The sequence below is a fragment of the Dermacentor andersoni genome, chromosome 10 (assembly GCF_023375885.2).
Source record: "Dermacentor andersoni chromosome 10, qqDerAnde1_hic_scaffold, whole genome shotgun sequence".
In the NCBI taxonomy this organism is placed as follows: Eukaryota; Metazoa; Arthropoda; class Arachnida; order Ixodida; family Ixodidae; genus Dermacentor; species Dermacentor andersoni.
The window spans coordinates 82,510,372-82,534,080 of NC_092823.1; the positions used below are offsets into that span (position 1 = coordinate 82,510,372).

The following is a 23,709-nucleotide window of genomic DNA, read 5'->3' on the forward strand; positions in this document are numbered from 1 at the left end:
ATGTCACGTTCTAGTAACGGTGAAGAATACAAGAGCGACAACTTCGAATCAGGTAACTCTGTATTGTGGGGAGCACACGCGCCCGTCTTCCCCCGCGTCCTCGCAGTCACGTCGAGAGAGAGAGAGATTCTTGTTTGGGAAGGAAAAACGTGGGGTGAAGTGCAGTGCAGTAACTGTCTCTCAGATGAGGACACCTCAACCGCGCTGCAGTTGAGGTGTCCTCATCGGAGAGACAGTTAGACAGCCGGCACAGACACGGGAGAGGCGCACTACGGCCTCCCCCGCTCTCCCTCCCTCTCGCGACGCGCGCGCACCTTCCTCCCCGACTCGCCGGAAGGTAGCTGACGGGCGAGGAGGACATTCCCCTCGCGAAGGTAAAAAGGTACAAAACAGCGCCACCGGGGGATCCCCTCTCTCTCGGACGCCGGACCCCTAACCTGCCGGACTAGAGTACCTGCCGCAACCCGTGAGTGACCTCGTTTGCCTGACTGTCCCGGGCATCGAGGCCAGCCTATTATTACTTATTACAGAGAGGACTTCCCTCTGCCAGTGTTCTTTCTTGCTGGTAGCAATAAACGTTGTCGCAGTTCACGCCGCTGGTTGCCTTATTCGTTCGAACCCGACGTAGCCGCGATACACGCTCGACGGGTTGGGGAGTACTACGGAGCGACTGTGTGGGGCTAGATCCGGAGCTCGCCGTCAGCCCTAGCCGCACGCAGAATGGAGCCCCCCCCCCCCCCCCCCCCCCCAGTATTGAGCGAACTTGTGCTCGACGGAATGGATTCCAAGGGAAGGAAAGCGTAGTAGAGGGCGGCAGAAAGTTAGGTGGGCGGATGAGATTCAGAAGTTTGCAGGGACAACAAGGCCACAATTAGTACATGACCGGGGTAGTTGGAGAAGTATGGGAGAGGCCTTTGCCCTGCAGTGGGCATAACCAGGCTGATGATGATGATGATGTGCTCGGCAAAGCAAGTAACGCATAAATTAAATTATGGTGCTTTACAGATCATGAACAGCAGGTTGCCGTTACCCCTCAAGAGAAAAGTATATAACAGCTGTGTCTTACCAGTACTCACGTACGGGGCAGAAACCTGGAGGCTTACGAAAAGGGTTCTACTTAAATTGAGGAGGCCGCAACGAGCCACGGAAAGAATAATGATTGGTGCAACGTTAAGGGATAAGAAAAGAGCAGATTGGGTGAGGGAGCAAACGCGAGTTAATGACATCTTGGTTGAAATCAAGAAAAAGAAATGGGCATGAACAGGACATGTAATGAGGAGGGAAGCTAACGGATGGTCATTAAGGGTTACAGACTGGATTCCAAGGGAAGGGAAGCGTATCAGGGGGCGCCAGAAAGTTAGGTGGGCGGATGAGATTAAGAAGTTTGCAGGGACGACATCGCCACAATTAGTACATGACCGGGGTAGTTGGAGAAGTGTGGGAGAGGCCTTTGCCTTGCAGTGGGCGTAACCAGGCTGATGATGATGACAGGCCAAAACCACGACCTGGCACGCCATAGTGGCGGGGAGGGGGGGGGGGGGGGACTCCGAATTAATTTTGGCATCTTGGCGACACTTAACATACACCTAAATCTCAGTAGACGAAATGCAGCCACTGTGGCCGGGATTTGAACCCGCGACCTCGCGCTTACCAGCGCAACAGCATAGCCACTACGCAACCACGGCGGGTAAACAAGAAACACTCAGGCACAATGCATGATGTAATTATGGGGTTTTACGTGCCAAAACCACTTTCTGATTATGAGGCACGCCGTAGTGCAGGACTCCGGAAATTTCGACCACCTGGGGTTCTTTAACGTGCACCTAAATCTAAGTACACGGGTGTTTTCACATTTCGCCCCCATGCACAATGCATGATAGCGGCGAGCAAAGTGGGCGATCGTAGAAAATCTGACCTTCAGGTCAAGCGCATCGGCTTTTATAGTGACTCGTCCAAGGTTCCAGCGTAATCGCTGGTGCGTGCATGCCTTCCAGAAAAAACTGCACAATTCGTGGCGCGCGCACAGTCAGATTACTCAAAGTTAGGCGACAACAGACACAACAGATAGAATCAACGATAACCTTCGAGTAAGTTCCGAATCATGCATGCGCGTCTCGCGCTGAACGATAAGTTGTTAGCAGATGAAATGGAGTCCCCGAGAAGAGGATAAATAAGTACGCTTGTCAATATACAGATATTATGAACCGCCGTCTGATAGGTTTTGCCATTTGGAATGATCATCACAATGACATCGTCTTCATCAATGGCTGCAATCACTTCCGTAAGCGCTCCCATTTTGATATTGCATAATGATTAAACTTTTCGCCGTGTGTTGCATACTGCACTGTTTTGTAACGCGTATAGATGAGATTCTTGGTCGATGTTCAAAGCAACTGCTCCCTTACATTTCCTATCCTGGTTTTCGCAACTTCACGTAATGCTAGTTCGGGATCTTTTTTTTTTATGTATTCTGAATAAATTACACAGGATGCTTAAGTTTTATCCAAGCGCGCAAATATACTCTCATTACACGAGATAGACCACGACGAACGCTATGCGACAGTAGATATCAGAGTCGCGGCGTATTTTCACGGAGACGCTGATTGATTCTTATCAAATCGCCTGGCGAATCACAGCAGTGCTGCGTTGCCGTGATAGAAACAAGAGATGAGAGTGATTGTACTTTTCAAATACCGTACGCAGGAAAGACAAAAATGTATTAATCTTACACGTGCCAATACACTCTAGAATTCACAATCTGTGCTGCACCGACGTAACGTACAAGCGTGTTTCTTTATCGTTTTTTTTTTCTTTATTGTCGCATTCGATGTGGTGTTCGGTGTGACACCAACGCAGATGTTTTGCGTAACAGTAAAGTTTTAGAGTGAAAGCTTACGGTACGATCACTAGGCTTCTACACGCAGCATTTGTGGCTGCAGAAATAATTTACTTTTGTCTTTCAAAAGTATTCTGATGTTTAGAAATGTGCTACTTTCGATAATGTATGCAATAATATCCAAGTTACTGTAAAGAAAGTTACATGGTGCTTTATTCAACGGCTTGGTTCTAATATTAGGCCTGCTCTAAAAGGCTTTTCAACAACGCGTAGTTACTCACTAATGCCTGCAAAACTGTTCCAGTCGTATAATGTTTTTGTTTAAATGGTTGCAGCCTTGCAGGTGCACGAACATGCTAACTGGGTGCATAAATTTGAGTAGATGATCTTGACGGCAAGAGAATTGGTCCGGAGTAGACAATAGTGACTGAAGGACTGCGTTCTCGTAGTGTACCTTACGGAATAGTCATACATGCAATTGTTTCCTATGCGTTGATATGGGCGGACATATGGATATTTGTATGACACCTTACTGTTCGGTGTGCTGCTCGGTATTCTGCAAGCATGCTCTCCCACACGCACGAATTGTCCTAACCAATATCACCTGCTTCCACGCTTGCAACACAGCCGAATCTGATTGATCACGCGTTTCGAAAGCTACATGATACATTGAGGGACAGAAAGCAGCAGTGAGAATGGTCCTGACACTTCCTTTCAATGAAATTCATCCTCTTTGTGGAAATTAAATTAAATTCTGAGCAATCAGTTTCGCAAAGGTTATGACGCCCTACAAAGTGCCGACAGCAGTACAGGTACTCCTAACACACAGAAACGAAAAATAATACGTGCAGCGTTATCGCTATATACAGGCGTACATTAGGCTTGTGTGATAGAAAGCCACGAAAAATTTAATGTTACAAGCAGCTACCATGAAGGAAATAACGCCTTTCCATATCAGCATTTATATCGCTTTGTATCACTGTATATCATTTATATCGGCGTGTGGCACAAAATCACGGACTATTTGGCCAGAGAAGCAGCAACAAAGGTAACAGGGCGACAGGCTGCAGGAAGGCCTTCAAAGTAATCTTTTGCAGCAAGATAATTTTGGTTCCCAAAGTGGTTCCAAAAATAGAAATTTGCTCTGTACAACTTGTTTCACCATATCTTCTTAAACTTGTTAAATAGTAACTTTTCAGCCAGTTTTATTATCTCTTCCGAGGTCCCCCCATGACTTGTACGTTGGATTAGATACGCAGAGAACCGCAGTCGTGGATTTTCCATATCCCTTGCTGCATAAGCTAAATTGAGCGCGACGATTTTAAATGCGCTTTCCTGGCAATCGGTTGTAGCGTGCCGTGATGTGTGTCCCACAATAATGACACATATTCAAACTGCGGACGAACGTAGGTCGCCGAGTGTAATGTAGCTTTCTGTCTTTGACAAAACATCATTTTCAGGAACAAGAATAACTCACGGGCTTGTCGACATTTACCGTATGAGAAAGAGGGCTGGTGTTTGTGTTAGTCTACAGCCACACTTTTACTGTCCCACCAAGAGTTAGTTTATATATATATATATATATATATATATATATATATATATATATATATATATATATATATATATATATATATATATATATATAAGGGGCCCCAGCTTGCGTTAAGGAAGCTGTTCAACGAAAAAAAAATTTTAAACACGGTGCAAGATATGCTTTTAAGACCTGTAGTTTTGGTTGTCACAGCTTTGACGACTGAACATCGTAGGCTTTCATAATTATATCTTGCACCGTCTTTCTTAAATATTTCGTACTGTTAAACAGCTTGGCTAACGTTAGCTGAGACACAGGGTATGTGGTTGACGTAATATATCTGCGAAAACCCGCAAGGTGGAGATTTTGCCTTTATTAAGGGTATATGGTTAAAGGGGACACATGTTTAGGCTACTTCGTCTTATATTACATCGGGGCCATAGCGTTTAACCCTTTATGTCGAATGGTGCTTACAGGCAACACACCAGAAATCCTGCTGTTTTATATTTATTTTCTCTACAGAGTTTCGGCTTTGAGTACGAAGTTTCTGGCTAAATTTATTCCGCCAACAGTGCACGACAAGCTGGAAGCGCTACTTGTGACATTAGAGCAGGAAGAGAGGGCGACGAGAAATTGGAGCTTAGCGTGAGGCTCCCTTTTCATGTTTTCTTCTTTTTTTTTTTCAGGCACGGTGTGGGGAAAGAGACCGATGCAAGATACTCCCCGGCTGCAGCATTATCTCACACACATGATGTAAAGCCAATGCAACGCACGCATCAATGTCTCATCCGGTCAGACCTGTGCGCATGAGTTCCACACAAAATGACACGTGGCTCGGGGTAAAGCTCGCTTGCAGTACTTTTTGGCGCTGTCCACCTATTGCTGAAAAAGTTCTCACAAAGCAATTTGTTTCTGTTTCCACGTAGATCCCTCTTCTCGGTGTATTTCGCACATTTCAATGAAAAATAAACATTTCTTTCGGATAGTCTTACCTTTAATCTGTTGATCAACGCGGACATAGAAAAACAAGGACCGTCCTTGTCAGTCTATGTCAACGTCGCTTGGGCTCTATGGTCCCGGTATCAGTAGCGTGACTCTTAACTTTTGTAGTCTTTATTTTACAACGAAGCCGTTAGCCTCTAATTGGTCGGTATTTTTCTTTGCGTGCTCACCCAAAAAAGTGGCAGCTGGAGAAGGGGTTTGTCTTTGAGTTTCCACGCAAGATAATTACGTTTTCTCTTATATTCTAATTACAATCCGATGCTGTCGTGTCTGCAGATTGTGTGTAAGTTATACTTTAGAAATTTTCTGGCGCATTTTGCTTTGAGAAATTCAATTACTTCAATAAGGCACATGCGCAAGGCTGAGGGTCAACAAGGATGAAGATATATGCTGTGCTAACGTTACCGCCATCTAGCGGCCGCGTCACTCAGACAGACCTTAAACGGCAACTGGAAAAGAGCTTTGTCTTTCATTTTCCGCGTAATAGATTTACGTTTTCTCGTACATTCGAGTAACAACTCGAAGCTATCATGTCTGCAGATTGTGTGTAAGCCGTACTTTACGCATTTTCTGCGCAATTACCTTTAAAAAATTATTTAGTTCAATAAGGCACTAGTGCTAGGCGGATGCCCTAGAGGAATGAGCATGTATGCTGCACTTCCTCACAGGTGCGTCACGTACGTAGCTTGTGGTGGTGCTTATCTTGCGTCGTGTAATGTCAGTTGGAGGGGTGTTACTTGCATAACGGTCGCGCCAGTTTCGCTGTACATGAACTTTCAGAGGGTGGAATGGAGCCGAATTTTTTTCCTTTTATTTGTTTTTTTTTTCTGCGCAAAAGTGATAAAACTCTTCTTTTTTTTTGTCACTTCGCTCCCGTTACTTATTTCTGCTGTGCCACATGTACTGGAAATATTTACTGTAACTATAGGCTTATATTCAGCGGCTGCTCCTCACAAACTCAGCATAAAATTTTTTGAAGCGCTGTAATCCCTCGTCCTGCCTCAGCCCTTTTCTGTGCGCTTCTTACGATTTCTCATTATGAAACATAAGATAGGACCGGATGGGACCTGATCCATCCTCTGTAGCTCGTTTCCTCTCGTCGATTCTCACGCCATTCTCTATATTATAATGCTTTGTTCTCGCGTTCTAAACTGCAAATACGTACTGTTATTTCAGTTTCAGTTTATTCCTCATTCAAAAAACAACGAGTAAACAACAAATAGTTTGCAGACGAGGGTCCCAAAGTCAATGACTGCTACGGAACTGCAACGGGACTTGATCACAGGCTTCCGTTCTCAATCAACCACTGCGCATCAGATATTCATTGCCCTTGTCCAAGCACTGCGTGCTGTCATACGCCTTTTGCGCAGCCCTCTGCCACATCGAGAAAAAGAAAATTGTGAAAGGGCCGAAGATACCACGCAGGCAGACCGCAAAGACTAACATTGCGTTAGAAAGCTTCGTAATTACGGGTACTGAAATATAGAACTTGTGAGATAAAATGAGCCCTGTATTTTGCAGACTTTTCTTTAAACTAGAAGTGCCTATTCTTTTTTATTTTATTGCTGACATGTTCTTGCTATGGCACCAAGGCTGCTTTTACAACGTCATAGTCCATATTATAGTTACACTTGAAGTCGTAACATAATTAGTGCGATGAGTGAAAGCAGCGAATAAAGTAGTGCAGACAAGGGTCACAGTGCATGAAGAAAATTTAAGCATTTGAAAACAGTCGAAGTTTAAAAAGCACATACTTGGTAACTAAAAGAAGCAAAATGAAAAAAAAAAATATCACACGCAATGTATTGAGGAAATTGGTAGAAATACCATCTGCGTAGGTAAAAAGTACTTCGCATAGCTCTAAAATGCGGAAATTATACAAGAACAAACACCACGAGGATAAATAGCCCGCATGACAGTACTGAAAATTATGATAAACGAAAAAGTGAGACAACAAAATGTAAAACTCATGCAGGGTATGTCAGCAAATGCTAACAGAAAAACTATTGGTGGCTTATGGGAGCTTGTAACGAAAATTGAGGAACGACAACGGTGAAATGTCCAATAAGTTAATGTAAAAGAATTTGGTTTTCTTGCCCCAGAAAGTAGACAACCAGAATACTTCCCTTGATAGTGCTGTCGTAGCACGCTTATCACAATATCTATTGACCAAGCAAGAGCACTTTTATAAGCTTGAAATGCGTTTCTGTTCAACTAGCTTGATTAGCTATTGGAATTCCTTAATGAATGCCTACAATTTATTGTCCATTTAACGAGCCAGGGAGCTACGTGAGAATGCGTTTAGATAATTGTTGTATGTGAAGACTACTGATCTCGAAAGTAAGAAAATTCAAACAAACAATAAATACGAATAATATTATAGAATGGTCAATTACATTTTGTAATATCAGAAACGTCAGGTTTAACCTGCGAAGTGTTTAATTATTATGTAAACGAAGCAAAATCAAAAGAGAGGATTCTACTTCCCGTGTTATATCTTCTAACGCCATAAGATTTGGACAGCAACAGCTCGGTGCTGCCTCATTAGTTTTTCATATTTCATAGATAGCTGAGGATTACATTGCGTTAGAAGTGAACTAAAGGTTAAACATAACTTAGTGTGCTTTGCGAACTTTTTTCTATTCAGCTGAAAAACGGCCCAGATGTGCCACAATACCGGCAAATCTATGACGCCGTACTAACTTGCCGGCGGTCTGGTTCGGACGCGAAAGTAAAGAAGCAACATTTTAGCCTTCTTTTTCTTTTATCAGCTTCCGAGATATTTTTACGCCACATAAACCGTCCAAACAGATTATACAGTCGAGTTTTGGAAAATTACTACACAGACATTCTACTGATCCTTTGAGAGCGCTCTGAAAAGGCTAAGCCCTAAGAGATTAGTAAGTCGAGTTGCCAAAGTAAGCTGGTTAAATGGCGTTAACCGGCTTTTATTAACGCCGTTCGAGCACACCAGTACTTGCATCAAAGCTTGCATGCTGCCTTACTCGACCTTAAAAGCGCCACCGGAACATTGTGACACGGCCAATCGAATACAGAGGTAGTGCTGCTGTTACGCAGCTTACTGCTGTGCGATTACAAGTTGCTGTTTCTCCACGAGAGCTTTCTCTCTCTGGCTTCGCGCACGTGTGGTCATCGGGTTTATGGAACAGCGCTTGTGAACATCGGTACGTGGCAACAGTACGTTGCTAACGTTACCCTTAAACGAATTCTGCCTGCCAATAAATTCCTCTCATCGAAAGTTCTTTATTTTTTTCTTTTCTTTAGCGACAAGTTGCATCCCAAGGGCTCATTGCATAGGCGTAATATATGATACAGAAATGTAAAAACAAAAAATGAGATGTCGACCCAACGCACATGTTTCAATCTGTGTGAAACGAAGAGTTAGTAAAGTGATTAAATGAGTCCTTTACAACTTACGTCGGCTCACAGAATCTCGCAAACTTCAGCCTTATACAATGTGTAATCTCTATGAAATGCTTATGCTTATTCGCCGTAAAGGCCCCAACGTTATTCTAATGCAGCTTCTATTCAAGATTTTCTTATCCAAGTACACGTTATACATTACATATGACATATAAATGCAGAAGGAGAAATACAGAATGTTTATGCACTCGCACAATTGCATCCCACGAGAGTAATAGAAGGTACGGAAATGAAAAAGAAAAAAGAATAGTTGGATAATCGAAATAGAATTCGAGTGCACGTGGGAAGGAAATTCCGACCCGGCAGCCCCAACTCAACTCGTCCAAGCAGCAGAGCACCCGAGCTTCTACTCGTGCTAGAAAGGATGCGCGTTAAAAGCACCCCTTAAAAGCGACCGAACAATCGAAGTAGTTGGAAGGTGGATCGCCGTAGCACGGGAAAGGCAGCAGGCACCTAAACACACACCGAGCGACAAAGCGATCGCGAGAACTGTCGAGAGTGGAATGGAAATCGAAGAAGAAGGGAACCCGATGGAGAGAGAAAGACGTGAACGGGAGGGGTGCAAGACAGACCACAAAAGCATCCCCGAATCAGCCGGCGCGCGACGCTTCGCCGCACCACTCGTACGCAGGCCAGCACGAGCCCGCCTCTAACAAACGACGACAAATCGGGGGGGAGTGCGGCGGTAAGCCGACGACGGAGGGTCCCCTCCGCGTTACGCACACACACAACAACCACATGTGAAGAGCTCTCTCGCGGTGGAAAAAGGGCGGGACACGCAGTGGAGTGCCTGAGTCCTCCTGCCCTTCCTCTCCCTATGCTCTCGTTTCCCTCTTCCACCTACTCCTTCACGGACCTCATCCTTCGCTTACTATTACTCCAACTATTACTACAACGCGTATTATACCTGGCTCAGATAAGAGAGCCAAGAATACGCAAAACGCAGCCCATCTACAACACGTTTCCCTTTCTCCTGACTCGTCATTCGCTCCTTGTTCTCTTTTTTTCCTGGCTTTCCATTCATATTACTCAGTCTATGCACAGTACTACTTTTTCTGAGTGCGCGCATAACATGAAAGATGCAGTTCGAAAAGCGGGATGCATGCCCCTTGCTTAAATTTTTTCTCAACCTGCCCATATATACCCTTGCGAACAGCATTTTTTTTTACTATCAGTCCACCTACTACTACTACTACTGCAGCTACTACGAAGCACTCATCGCGTACACATAAAAAAGAAGAACGAGGAGTAAGAAGAGCACGCGAGAGTAGCGTTCAGAGCGCGCAGCAGCTGACCAAGGAAAAAAACACAAAGAGAAAACCGTCTCCTGCATCCGAGATCCAAACCTCCTCTCTGCCCTCCCGCTGCGCTCCCATCGCACGGGAGCGGATGGAAGAGAACGACGTCGCCGCTCGGGAGATTCGAGCCGCTGCACACGGTGAAACTGAGCGCCTCAACTACTCTGGAGTTCCCACTACGCGTCGCCGGCTCCGGGTCCCCGGGGGCGAGATTACGGGAAAGGAGGATGGATGAAGTGGAGGAAGGAAGCCCTGCGAGAGATGGAGAAAAAAAAAACGCTTTCCCTGCGTCGAGAGTACATAACGCGGCCCACGGGGCGTCCAACCAGATTGGACCGGTTTGCCCGACGCGCGTGGTCTCCGCCGCGACGCTGCGCTGCGACCGAGAGAGACACAAACAAGAAAAGGTGGGAACGAAAACACAAGTACGCATAGAGTGGCAGCAGCAGACGACGCCATGGTTGCGACGCGCGGTGAGAGGGCGCTCCGCTAGGCGGCGCCAGAGGTCGCCCCCGCGCTTTCTTTCTCTCCCTCGCTGTCCATCTCGCTTTCAACCATCTTTCCCCCCTCTTTTCCCTGCTTCTCTCACTCCATCCGATTCACGCCCTCGGATTGCTGGCGGCAAGCCGGGTGATCCCTCAGGCGAGCCAGCGCTTCCACCACTGAAGAACGCCGACGCGAAACTCTTGGGATCGTACGCCGCGCCCGAGCCAGTGGTGAGTGAAGAGTTGTCTTGCTGCGTTTCACTTGAGAACGGGAGAACAGACCATCCACGGACGGGAAAGAAACAGCAACAATAGGTCGGTTAGCGCACGTCAAGCAGACGGCTGCGCCCGCGTTTAAGCTTCCTTCTGCAGTGGTTTCCCCGTCCTGGGGAGGGACTGAAGATGCGGAGCAGAACGCGGTCCGTCGTCTGCGCCGCGCCTCGCGAACGGATCGTGCCGGCCGCTGTAGACTTCGGCACGCGCAACGTACGCGCGCAAGTCTCGTCTGCTCAGTCACCCATTTTCCCACCGATGTGCAGCTACTGCTAATTAGTATTTCGAGCTATAGTGTGGCTTAACCGCAATTTAAAGATTTTTAATTACAATTTTTATTTTATTTTTTGCCACTGCGAACTGCTCTCAGGTCGGTGGCATGACACAACGCCTGGAATGAGACAGGAACGGTATTGCTATTAATTTTCATCACAAAAAAAAAGAAAAAATGAGTTCACTGCGCTGCCTTAAATTGTTCAGCGGTACTACATCAAACGTAGTCGAATCGAAGCTTCATGAAAAAGCGATAGGTCCAAGCTTTGTAACCTGATAGCAAGTGCTATTGTTGGTCAGAGATTGGGGTCTCACGTCGTTGGGGGCCTGCATATATAGATTACTTCATAAATATACCAGTGCAGGGAGATTAGTTTATCTTTCATTTATTATCCGCACATATAGAAAAGAAGGTACAGAAAGCCGTTATTGTGCTATTATTATGCCAATAGTATGCTGTTATGTCCTGGAAAGCGAGCGGAATATCATTGGCGCGATATCTCAGTTCCACTTTTTTCCTTCACGAAGACAACACTCCGAGCATTATGACGCGTTAACGTATGCGCATGAAAGCTTCCTTTCTTCTCGTGATTCTCACAAGTAGCGTAGCGAATCACTCGCGCTTATCTTAGTCATCCATCATGTTTTTTTCGAACACAATGCTTTCGAATTACTGCCTTCACACAGAACAACTGGAGGACCTTTACAACTAGCCCAATATTGTAAATGAACGGTATCATCTCCATCAGTCTAGTGACCAGAATTCATTATCATGTCTAGCAATCTGAACTATATTATGCATTCTACAGTACAACCAACATTCTTCACAATTTTCAATAGGAACTTTTTCATACGCGTACTCCTTCTCAGGCTCATGGGAATACAGGAAGTCAGCTATTGCGAATATTCTATTCAAACCTCACGGTGACGTTCTTCGGTTTCAAGACTACGGAGCTACTTTACACGACGTTCATCGGTGGCTCCTAAATTACTGAAGCCTTGTGACGAGGAATTTTATATCGGTTAGATCATACATAGTGAGCACACTATTACGGACGCCGTTCCGTACTCCATACGGACCGAATGATCACCGCACTTGCGCACTGGTCCAGTGATGTAAACTGGTAGCACGCCTTCACTATGGTTTATTGTTGTCCAGAGATGAGGTACAGACAACCGTTCGTGTTGTGACACAGTGAGACGCAAACCTCGTCAATCCTTGAGTCATGTAGGACGCAGGAGTTCTGCGCTGGTAATGCTGAAGCCAGCTACCCCAGGATTGTACTGGCAATACAGCGTAAAGGGTTTTCGGTGAGCAACACAATGCCTCCTTCATCTGGCGGTGATAGCGTGTGGGCAGAAAAAGGGCATGGGGTGAAATAACGAGCAAGATTACGGTGCGTTCGCGGAAACATTTCGCAAGAGCAGCCGTGCTTATAACAGTGTATACTGAAGCGTATCTCCGCTCAGACGTCTCAAGATGTCTCGAAATAAACTTTTAAGAAGCACATCAGAGTGGCGAGGTCAAGCTGAAGCTGTAAGTGATAAGTGTTAGGAAGCGTGTACTCCGCCCAAACTTGAGTCTTGAAGGAATAGTTCGTCGCACTAATTTGATTTATTGTTTTTCTTTAGAGTGCATTCGAGTTCAGCGGCTTGAACTGATCGTTAGCTTTGCGCTTATAACGGCCGTACCTTAGAGGTGGCTTCGGGTGCGTGCAAGATCAGGATTCTTGCAGCCTTCAGCTTCAGTGACGTTGAGGTTTCGTGGCGCATGTTTCTTATTGTTACTTCTTATTATTTATGTTATTATTATTATTTCTTATTTCGTTGAGGGCCAGCTGAGATTCTCTTATTGAAGTACGTGTGATACAGAGGAAGGCTTGCCTGAGACAGCCGCTAAACTGATTTGAATGAAATCCTTTTTTTTTTCCCCCATTTCCTTTCATTTATTGACCCTAAGTGCCCAAAGGAGGAGGGTGGAACATAATCCAAAATGCAATAAAACAAAAGGTAACAACCTAAGTACAAGTGTGTGAAAGAAGCCAGGTAGTCAAAGAAACTAAAAAAAGAAAAGAAAGTAAAGCTCAAGGTAAGTAGGCATGTACAAACAGGACCGCAGCAAGACAAGCTAGATATTCAAGCATGAAAATCAGCAGAACTCGAGAATGAAATGCTGCACATTACATAGAAAGTTAAAGCAAATCAGCAAAACAAGTTCGCAAACTTACTTTTCTAAAAACTAAGTAACGCCGATCGAAGAGAAAATTTACTCATTATCGTGGCTGTGTTTGACAGCAATGCGTTCTACTCGGTATTCGATAGATCAAGCGGGCTACTGTGAATTTTCGTTTGTTCTGGCATATACAGGTTTATCTTAATGCGCATGATCGGTGCGAGATGAGATATGGCGTGCTGAAAAGTTATGATCAAAGGGAAACGAGGTGTTAATGTGATAAAATGAGAGAACAAATGTTAGGCGACAAGGTTTCCTGCACGTAGCTATGGCGACTCACTGAGATTTTTTTTCAGGTCTTACACACTTTAACAACGTGAATAAGAAGTAATAAATCGGGTTGCTTTATTTTGTACAGATTCAAGATATCGTTAAGATATATGGCATGCGCGTTATATGACAAATATGTAAGAGCGAAAACCGAATTTTAGCGGATTTTGGGAGCAGCAAATGGATTTAGTAGGTGTCAAATATTTTATCCAGAAGAATACCTAATATTGGGTGAGGCAAATATGAACGTTAATGTTCCAAACAGCGTAGATCAATACCGAAAAATAGACATCACCATTGTGTCAAATATATATTTTAGTTCCGTTCGATTTCCGGCAAGTTTTCAATGACGATTGCCTAAATAAAAACGTCGTGATTTAATTAGGCAACTTAAATTAGCGTTTGTGAGCCGGCATTAGCCTGAAGAGAGCTGTTGTTTTGGCATGTGAATTCGCTGCACCGAAACAAGCCACCATGCATTTCTGCTCTGCTTAATTTGTTTTTGTTGTGGAGTTCATTTAGGACAATTAACTTGCATACGTTGCCTTTGAGGTTAAAGGCATAGGCGCCTGAGAGGCCAAGCCAAAATAAGCAGCAACAAGAGCAGCATGGTTAAACAGAACAACGCTATAACAATGAAATAGCATACAAAACGAAAGCAGTCCTTACGATTGACATGCTGTAACAAGACACAGAACAAGATTGTTTCTTAAAGTGCCCTTAAAGGCCTTCAATTGGGGTTTAAGGGTGCTATAAATAAATTAAAATAAATAAAAATTACCTGACACACCATGGCTAACTTTAAGGGCACTGTGAATAAATAACAATAAACAAAAATTATGTGACACATTACATGCCTCAATATAATGAAAATCCTCTCACCGCAACAACGGAAAATTAAAGAACATCATTGAGATGAAGCAGTTTCATAACTTTTATTTTTATTTAAACGGACACTTAAGGCAAATATTAGGTCAAGCTAATATCATAGTTTAGTGCTCGAGAACGTCTGAGGCGTCAATATTATCGCGAACAGAGCTTTAGTGATCGAGAAATTGAGGTAAATGCAGCACGCGATTAGACGACCCCGGGACATTCAAGTACCAGCCCGATGACGAGGGCACTCCTCATTCTTATTCTCTCACTAATACTCAACCACTCAGTATAAGACAAAAAAAAAATGCCAACTGTCCAGTTCTATTTGACCTAAAAAAAAAAAAAAAAAAACTCGCTGACGTTATCCTTGACGCGGACGCGGACGGTCGAAAGGTTCCGTTTGCTCCACTCTTCGCTGCCCGCGCTTTCACGTTTCCGTAGTTTCGTTACAGCATAGTGCTGCGCTGGTTCTGCTGGCTCGCTAAACTCACACAAACTGCAGAAAATGTGATGTCCATGTGATGTCGTGTGTTTCCCGAACAGTCCACGCCACTTGGCCAAGAGCAGCTGCAGCGGCAAATCCAACTCTCTGTCTTGCCTCGATTACCCCATGGCCGCGCGTTTGCATTTCTGCGCAGAAAACCGTATCGCCATCTGTCGGGCGCCGTTTTACTCATAGATGGCAATAAAGGGCGGTGATGGCTTACGCAGCGTCACCACTTCCCGCTCGGGGGCGGGCGATTTGAATTGCGCTAAAGGTATGCGGACCTTTCAGGCGCAAATTTCCCGTAAACTATTTTCTTGACACGACACAAGCGCTGCGAGGTTTCTGGAATGGTATTATAACAGTCCACGTCGACTAACTATTTGCCTTTAGTGTCTCTTAAATAAGTGAGATTCGCTCGTTCGAAAGCGCTGATATTACGGGGTCTTGTATTAAGGCGTCTGAAATTAGAAAACCTACATTTTTTTCACGACCATAGTTCGCACGTGTATCACAAACAGCCGATGTACCTGTAATGACGCCATAGCGTGCACTGAAAGCTGCAGATCGCAATTCCCACCCCGGCTGCGTCACTCGTGTACCAGTAGGCTTGGACCGGGGGGAGAGAGGGAAGGGGGGTTAAAAATTGCTCTTTACGATGGCAGTATAGGACGCCCTCTCATCCCCCTTCTCTTCGCTCCGCAGACTCCGGCTACAGCGTTCCCACAGCCCATGGGTACGTCAATGACTTTTAGGCCCAAGAAGAGCAAGAAGGTTCTGCTTGGCTTTAACGTCGTGCTTACTGAGAACAAAGTTGTTCGCCTTTTTTTAGTAGGACGAGAACTCAGCCGCAGAGGATGTAAAAGTACAGTCTGATTAATGAGGTCGGATGGAATCAAATTTGTCGTGGTCATATGTATTCTATTTTAGGTTTACTAACCTACTTTGATTGTTTGAAGCAGTTTGCAGACATCGTTGTTTTTATAAACGCCCATTCGCATTTCTTTCTGAAAACTGAAAGTCTGCAACTGGCTTGAACGGATTTTCATTTTAAGAGCATACTTGTTCGAGAAAGAAATGCTCCCTGCATTCATTCTGGGTCCTTAAACCGCGACGTACAGCGACAAAAAGTCGTGATCACGTTGCGGGAGATTAGCAGCTAGCACTTTATTCCGTCTTGCGATGCAGTTATTTAGGGTAGGAACCCGAAAGGCTGACGTCATCGCGTCCATCAATTCACGTATACGCGTACCAGTTCAAGCAGCCAAGCTTAATATCGCGACACGGCCGTCCTACTGAAATAAATTTGACTACAATATATGACGTCAGCGCCTGCCATACGCGTGCGAGCTTTGGGTGTACACATGGTTTGCTTCGACGAGAACCGAATGCCGCACTGAAAAGATTGCGAGCCCACGCAATGAATGCAGCCGTTCATTTTCCCACGCCGAAAGGAATACGGTGGGAACGGAAAACGATTGATGACTCACCGCTGAAACAACGCATGCGCTGCATTCACTGTCCTGACCTGCGGCGTGCTTGTGCGTGCGTTTGCGCACTGGAGTGAGTGATCCTCGAGTGAGCGAGCGACTGCTGCGAGAAGATAAACAAGTTGGTGCTGAATCAGTGAGCGCGGCACCTTTGGGGAGACGATGAGTGAGATAATGCGCCTTGAGTGAGCGAGCGAGTGAGCGTGTGAGCAAATAAGTGAGGGAATGATGAATGAGTGAGGGAGTCGGGGATGTGTGAGGGAGCATGTGATTAACGAGTGACTCGGGTGTGAGCGATTGCGCAAGAGAATAAGAAAGTGTATAAGTGAGGGAGAGAGAGAGTGACTGAATGACGGAGGAAGGGAGGGAAGGAGGGAGTGCGATGAGTGAGTGAGTGCGGATACAAGTGAGCGATGAATGAGTGAATGATTTCTGGAGTGAATGAGGCCCTAGGGAAATTATATTCGCACGAACGCCTTCACTGAAATACGGGATCTTGCGCTCAGGTTCGTCTCTCTCTAGGCACTGTTGAAGCTTTTATCTGCGCCCCCATCCCTCTCCCATGTGTAGGGTAGCAAGCCGGTTACGCTAAACTGGTTAACCTCCCTGCCTTTCCTTCTCTACTTTTTCCTTCCTTCCTTCCTTCTTTATCTGCGCTGTGTATGTGCACCGGTCTCGTCCTTGCCCTTTGCGCTGTTGTGAAAAGAATGTCTCTCTCTCTAGTTCAACAAGAAATCCAGCCCATACTGATAGATGTAAGGCATGATCGAGTTACGTTTATGGCAGCGTAACCGGCCGGGCCGAATGAGGCCGCCTGGGTCACTAGGCGACGTGCGCGGACGAGGAAGGTGTCGTCGTCGGACATCCTCTTCCGTTGCGCCATGTCTCGAGAGCAAATGCCCCGCATTGAGAGGCCCCGGCCTTCCGAGCTTCGGTGCACTGACACATGTAGGACAGGCGAGCTTTTTTGCTCGGGCTCCACTGCTCCACCCCCTTCTCCCCCCTCTAGGCGCTCGCTGTCGGCATGCTATCACGGTAATGGGCGCAACTCAAGCCGACGGTGCGGATCACTTCCCCGTCTTCAGGGAGGACGCAGCAAGTGACGCTGCACGGTGGACATCTTCACGTATAGAGGAAGTTCGGGATCGACGCTGTTGTCTGTGTATTCGCGGCTAAGCGTCGAGCTGTCTCGCCTGTCAAGCGCGTATAGTGGCGAATGCATTGACGAAGAAAAACAAGATGCTCAGTGGTTAGGCTGCTCAGGAAGGGGACAGGCGAGCGCCGTTGCCATTGAAACGCGCGGATGCGGTCGGTGCGGCTGCATGCGTGCGTTAGTGACCGTTAAAGCGATGGAAGTTTGACAACTAGAAGGAGGGAGGTTGGCATATATATATCCACACTTCACGCAAATACACTTAGTGGTGGTCCGTACAGTATATCCTACCAGCAGCAGTGCAAATGGCGCTTGCCCCTCCCCACTTGCCCCACATCACTTGTAGAATGTAAAATAAGACCGTGTTAATGTAAATCTGTTACTGTTTCTGGCTATGGTCCTTAACATTGGCTAAACGTTTGTATCGCTGCTTTCTACAATATTCGCACGCACTTTGAATCTTAATTCAATAACCTGTGAAGTAGGGCACGCGTTGGGCATGGTCCAGGTTTACAGTGAAGTTCGCTTCCTCTAACCTTCGTGAATGCAAAAAAGAAACCACCTTGTCTTTGCTTTTGGTATGTGTCTTAGGGGCGATTTCCTCTAGAATCCTCCTTTACTCGCAGAACCGCACAAAACGGTTGCCGACGCGAGGTCCCCGCCATTTGCTTACTTTATTTAGAAACTGCGGATTAGGAGGTTCTCAGTGTCGGTAAATGGCTGCTGGGTCGATCTCTATAGGTCTATTCGATTCAGCCAAGTTTCTCTGCACCTACTCACGGTGCACTGCACCTAGACCCTCGATTCCCCGAGGTGCAGCAGTGCACCCTGCACACCCGTGCTTGATTGAACGGGGTGCAAGGCAAGGTGCCGCCGCGGTGCACTGCACCCTTGAACCTTGCAGCGAGTGGGTGCAGGCCGGCACCCCCTGCACCTTTTCGTTTGGGGTGCCGTGCACCTTTTTCTGAATCGAACAAACCTTATATGTTGTATGCTGTAAATTTGCCTCTGAAAGTGATAACGTGTGTGACTCAGTTTGCACTAATGCCGCCGTGCCTTTACAGGGCATTTTTCCTGCAGGGCAGATTAGTATTTTCTGTTAGTACTGTTACGAGTCTTCACTGAAGTTTTTCCTGACCCGCAATTTCTTCAGCCTGTAAGTGACTCGGCGCTGACGCCACTGCACTTCTTATGTCAGCATATAGTCAGCGGCAGTGTGTGCACATACTATAGACCCATACATATATATATATATATATATATATATATATATATATATATATATATACGCAAACACGAAGACGTTAAGCAGTCACGGAGAGGACACTTTGACACGGTGCCTTCGACCAAAGCATCGCAGCACCGTTCTCCTGGTAATTATAATATAAACAAGTAGATGCGGTCGGCTTGTCTGACGGCATGAAAATGTCCTCCGTACCTGTTGTGGAGCGTAGAGTGGCTTTGGCATTGCGCCGTTAGGGCCGAGGGCGCAAGATCAAATCTCGGCCGCGCCGGCCTCGTCTCCATCATGGCGAAATTCAGGAACGCCCGTGTATCGTTCATCGGGCGCGCGGTTAAAGAACCCCAGGAGGTGGTCGAAAATATTCCAGAGTCCTCTGCGGCGGTGTTTCCATCATAATATCGTGGTATTGGCACTTACCGCAGGATTTAATTAAAAACATGTCGTCCGCGACATATCCCTGCTGAGCGCTTTTTTTTTTTTTTGCCGTTCTTCTCGTTCAACACAAAGACATCTTCGTCCCATTGTAGTTATATGCAGTGCCACGAGGTATCGGGAGAATGCTGATTTCTTACAGCTGCGTCTTGCTGCGTTGCTCTCTGCGCCAGTGCGTCTTAGTTGTGCTGAAGCGCTTCAGCCGCAACATTTCTTCTACCGCCAACCCGCCGTGGTTGCTCAGTGGCTATGGTGTTAGGCTGCTGAGCACGAGGTCGCGGGATCGAATCCCGACCACGGCGGCCGCATTTCGATGGGGGCGAAATGCGAAAACACCCGCGTACTTAGATTTAGGTGCACGTTAAAGAACCTCAGGTGGTCGAAATTTCCGGAGTCCTCCACTACGGCGTGCCTCATAATCATAAAGTGGTTTTGGCATGTGAAACCCCACAATTTCATTAATTCTACCGCCACTTGTTCGGCTGTCGTCCAGTTCACTCCACCGTATAATTCGGGGTGACGCTCAACATCATCCCCACTGTCCTCTCCACAAAACCCTGTCTCACGATGCTTGCAGTGCATAACTAAAATAAAGCTTCAACATTAAAAAAAGAAAACTACCACGTTATCTTCGATTCGAAACTGCCCGCCACAGCTGTTCTCGGGAGAGCGAAAAAAGAAGCCGCATTGTCAAAGCTAAACCGTTGACTCTTTCATAACCATACTGCAGAGAAATACTCATTCCTTATTCCACGGTATTTCTTTTACGCGAAGCAAGCTCCCGAAAGAATCGTTCTCCATTGACCGTCGGAACGACTTATATAAAAGGGTTACACAAGCATCCTAGGGCCATAGGAAAGATTGCGTCTTTATTCGTCTCGTCATATGCTTCTCGTTAGCGCTCCACAGGAATGAGTTATACACTGTGGGCATCACTAGCCTGTCTTTGTTGGGAGTTCTACGCAATGCGAATGTCATTCGCCGCCATAAAAGAAGAAACAATCAGAAGTGCTCCCGTTTCTTAATAAAAGGATCGCGAGAGTGCCTTTAGCAACGATTTAGTCGAACGTCCTGCGGCCGTGATTCAATATGCGATGCATTCCCATTAAAGTTGCGAAACTTGGCGCCTTCAATGTCTGGCTGCGACCCTCCGATTCGATGATCGATTTTGAATTTCGATTCGCTTCGCGACTTTCAGTTCGATAGCTGTCAAAGCATTGCGTCCCTCGCAATTACGAAAGAGCATCCAAAGGCTACCATTAGTTTTCGTGACCGTTTTGAGGTTACGCAAGTTCAGTCTTGTTATTATTCTTCGTGCCATTTACGTGAACAGCCATGTTTTTTGGGGAGCATCGGGAGATCTCAAAGTTTAAACTGTCAGAGACACGTCCCACAATTACCGCATGCTTAAGAAAAGCAATTGCTCCAGCAAGCAGTAATAGTGCGAACATGAACGTACAAAAAATTCAGCAGAGAAAAATGAACACATAAAGAAAACACGAACGAAAATGAAAGCTGTGTAACAAGTGTTGGAAGAAGGCACATCGTCATCAACGTTAAAACTGCTTCATCATTAAGGCCTCCAGCTATTTATGGGGACCTTCAGAAATGTATGAATTAAATAAACGGTTAAAAAAAGAAATCATGCGATTTTACGTGCCAAAACCACGATCTGATCATGAGGCACGCCGTAGTGGGGGACTGCGGAAACAGGGACCACCTGGGGTTCTTTAACGTGACGCCTTGCGTCTAGGCCACCTTCAAGGAAGCGATTGGGCACACGCACTTTATCCCCAACGAAGACTTTTAATTCGATTTCAAACTTCGGACCAAAGTTGCGAACCAACGTAGGGGGGGGGGGGGGGGGGGGCATTGGGTAAATTTTGTGCGTCGAGAACGCTTGCTCGCGACATCCAGGCGCAGCGATCATCGTGGATACCAGTGAAAAAAAAAAGGTTTATTTTATTCCTTTCTTTTTTATAAGCTCCCACGTACCGAGAACATCCTCGCAACCTTCGGGAATCGTACCCACGACCTCCAAAGCGCCAGACTACCCCGCCGCCGCAGACGGTGCGTCACCCGAGTAATCAGCTGAAAGACGAATCACAGATGGCCTCTCCTCTGTCGACAGGCAACACTGTGAACCAGACGACGCCACAACAGAAAAACAAAAAAGGAGAGGAGGGGGAGGCAGTAGGAAGATAAAATAGAAGGCATCGCTGGCAGCGCTCCAGGCATTGCCCCCCGCCTCCCCCTCCGCGTGCTCTCTACCCCGTTCTTTTGGTTATAATCCGTGGCGAATTATTCACGAACGCGCGCTAATTGCGTTGGGCGCGTCCGGGATTCGACAAGTGACGTCCGATGGATCGGGCACGCCAGCCTGTACTACGCTTCGCGCCGTCTATATAGGTACTAGGTGCCTTTTAGCGCAACGCCAGGGGTAAAGTATAGGAAAAACCAAAAACACAACTCAAAGAAAAGTATATTGCCGAGGGCGTTGATGGGAGATGAATTTGAATTTTTAATCAGAGCGCGTCGGTACGAAAATTCCCTTTAATTATATCGCGGTGACGAGGCAGGTCCGCGCCCGTAAAAAGCAAAAAAAAAAAAAAAAAGAAAGAAAACTAACAAAGGCCATCGTGTCGCTGCACCTTGGTTCCCACGTGACGGGAAGCAGGATGAGCGCAAAGGCCGAGGGAAGAGCAGCCCCCCTTGTTGAGCTTGTTGCGTGCAGTGTTGGGGGAAGGCGCAGACGCGTGATCAGATTGCGCCGGCGTTCCCGCACCAGTGGAAATCCCGAGTTTTTCACGTAGAGTGTACGCGCTGATCACCTACGGATTGGCTCCCCGTTCACGCGAGCGTGGTTCTAATACAAAGCAGCTCGATGCCATACTATTTCAAAATGTCTAATAACACGCCTGACCCGCAGGACGTACACACGTGAACGCGTACGATGGTCCATTCAGTTAAGTGCAGTACGGTTGCCTACAACGGTTACGCATGATCTGCCACAACTGCGAGTTTTGCTACAGTCTTAGCACAGTCGGCAACAAAAGTTTACGGACCACGAAATATCGGGGAAACGCTCAATTTTCTAGCGGTCTGTAACAGTAGCCAGTTAAACCGTACATCGCAGGGTTGTTCGCATCTGCAAGTGGAGGCTAGGAAATGCGAATACCAGCGAACGTTGTGCGGCTGCGGAGATATCAAAACTTTTTATGAGGTACCGTGTCTCTTAATATTTTGTGCTTGACTGTACGCAGTAAGCGTCATAAGCGTGTGCATTTTTAGCCTGGGTTGCTGCCTTTCAACGATGGGTTATTCATAGAGGTGGAGAAGTCGAAACACATTTTGAACTAATTAACAGAACTTCACTGACTTCTTCATTAATTACTTCATGGTACGCATGGCAATTTGCGGATTGTAGCCAGCAGATAAGTTTTCTGGGCGTAGCCACTTGGAGTGAATGTCCGGAATGACACCAGTTTGAATATATGTGCCATGAAACTCGCCGTAAAAAAGCACTGTTGTTCCACTTACTTTTTTAACGAAACGCTCTTTTATAGCGGTGACATTTTAGAAGATTAACTGAGGATCTGAAGGAAACGGGGATCGAAGGGAAATCGACTGAATAAATTTTTCACAGCGTCGCCATGCCTCGTGCTACACATTTAATCGGGCTTAGTGGTACCAGCGGTGCTGTTTTATGACGTTTGGTCGTTAAGCTGCAGCGCTTAAAGTTCCGCTCGTCCGAACAAATATGTAGGAAATGAAATTTAGCGACAGCTGTCTCTGGCTATAACACGTGACAACACGACTTCGGGGATGGCAGTAAGCCGCGAATTACTCGCGCAAATTTATAATTCAGTCGATTTTGCGTTTAAAGCATCATCCAACCCCTCCATCAATGTAATGGTGATGGAAATAAATCATTATATTAAAGCCACCAAAGTTTTCTTTGTCTTTTTTTTAAAGTAAAACAAAGCGAAAAGCCCAGTTCGGCCACCATTGCTTCAAGCGTGGCGGTAATTCTAAAGGGTGAACGTGTGCACCTTGTACAATCTGATCACTTTTAAGTTTTAAGACATTTTTAAAAATTACCTCTTGCATATAACATACATCGAGGGGTTGAGCTGGGTTATTCATAGAGGCGGAGAAGTCGATACACATTTTGAACTAATTAACAAAACTTCACTGACTTCTTCATTAATTACTTCACGGTACACATTGCAATTTACGGATTGTAGCCAGCAGATAAATTTCCAGGGCGTATCCACTTGGAGTGAATTTCCAGAATGACACCAGTTTGAATATATGTGCCATCAAACTCGCCGTAAAAGGTGCACTGTTGCTCTACTTACTTTTTTGATGAAACGCTCTTTT

The 23,709-nt window shown here is 46.0% G+C and overlaps 1 protein-coding gene and 1 long non-coding RNA gene across 3 annotated transcripts in view; one reads left to right on the top strand and one right to left on the bottom strand.

Annotated features, from left to right (window-relative positions):
• The window catches only part of LOC140213656 (uncharacterized), a 38,054-nt gene that overhangs the window by 10,305 nt on the left and 4,040 nt on the right, over positions 1-23,709 (bottom strand). The gene's annotated exons all lie outside the window — the stretch shown is intronic.
• LOC126544176 (uncharacterized) overlaps positions 10,597-23,709 on the top strand; it is a 93,186-nt gene continuing 80,073 nt past the window's right edge. Inside the window, exon 1 of one of the 2 annotated variants that reach the window (XM_055062473.2) lies at positions 10,597-10,830. The gene's annotated coding sequence lies outside the window, so the exon portion shown is untranslated. The remainder of the gene's footprint in view (positions 10,831-23,709) is intronic. The other variant, XM_055062474.2, reaches the window with a different exon arrangement.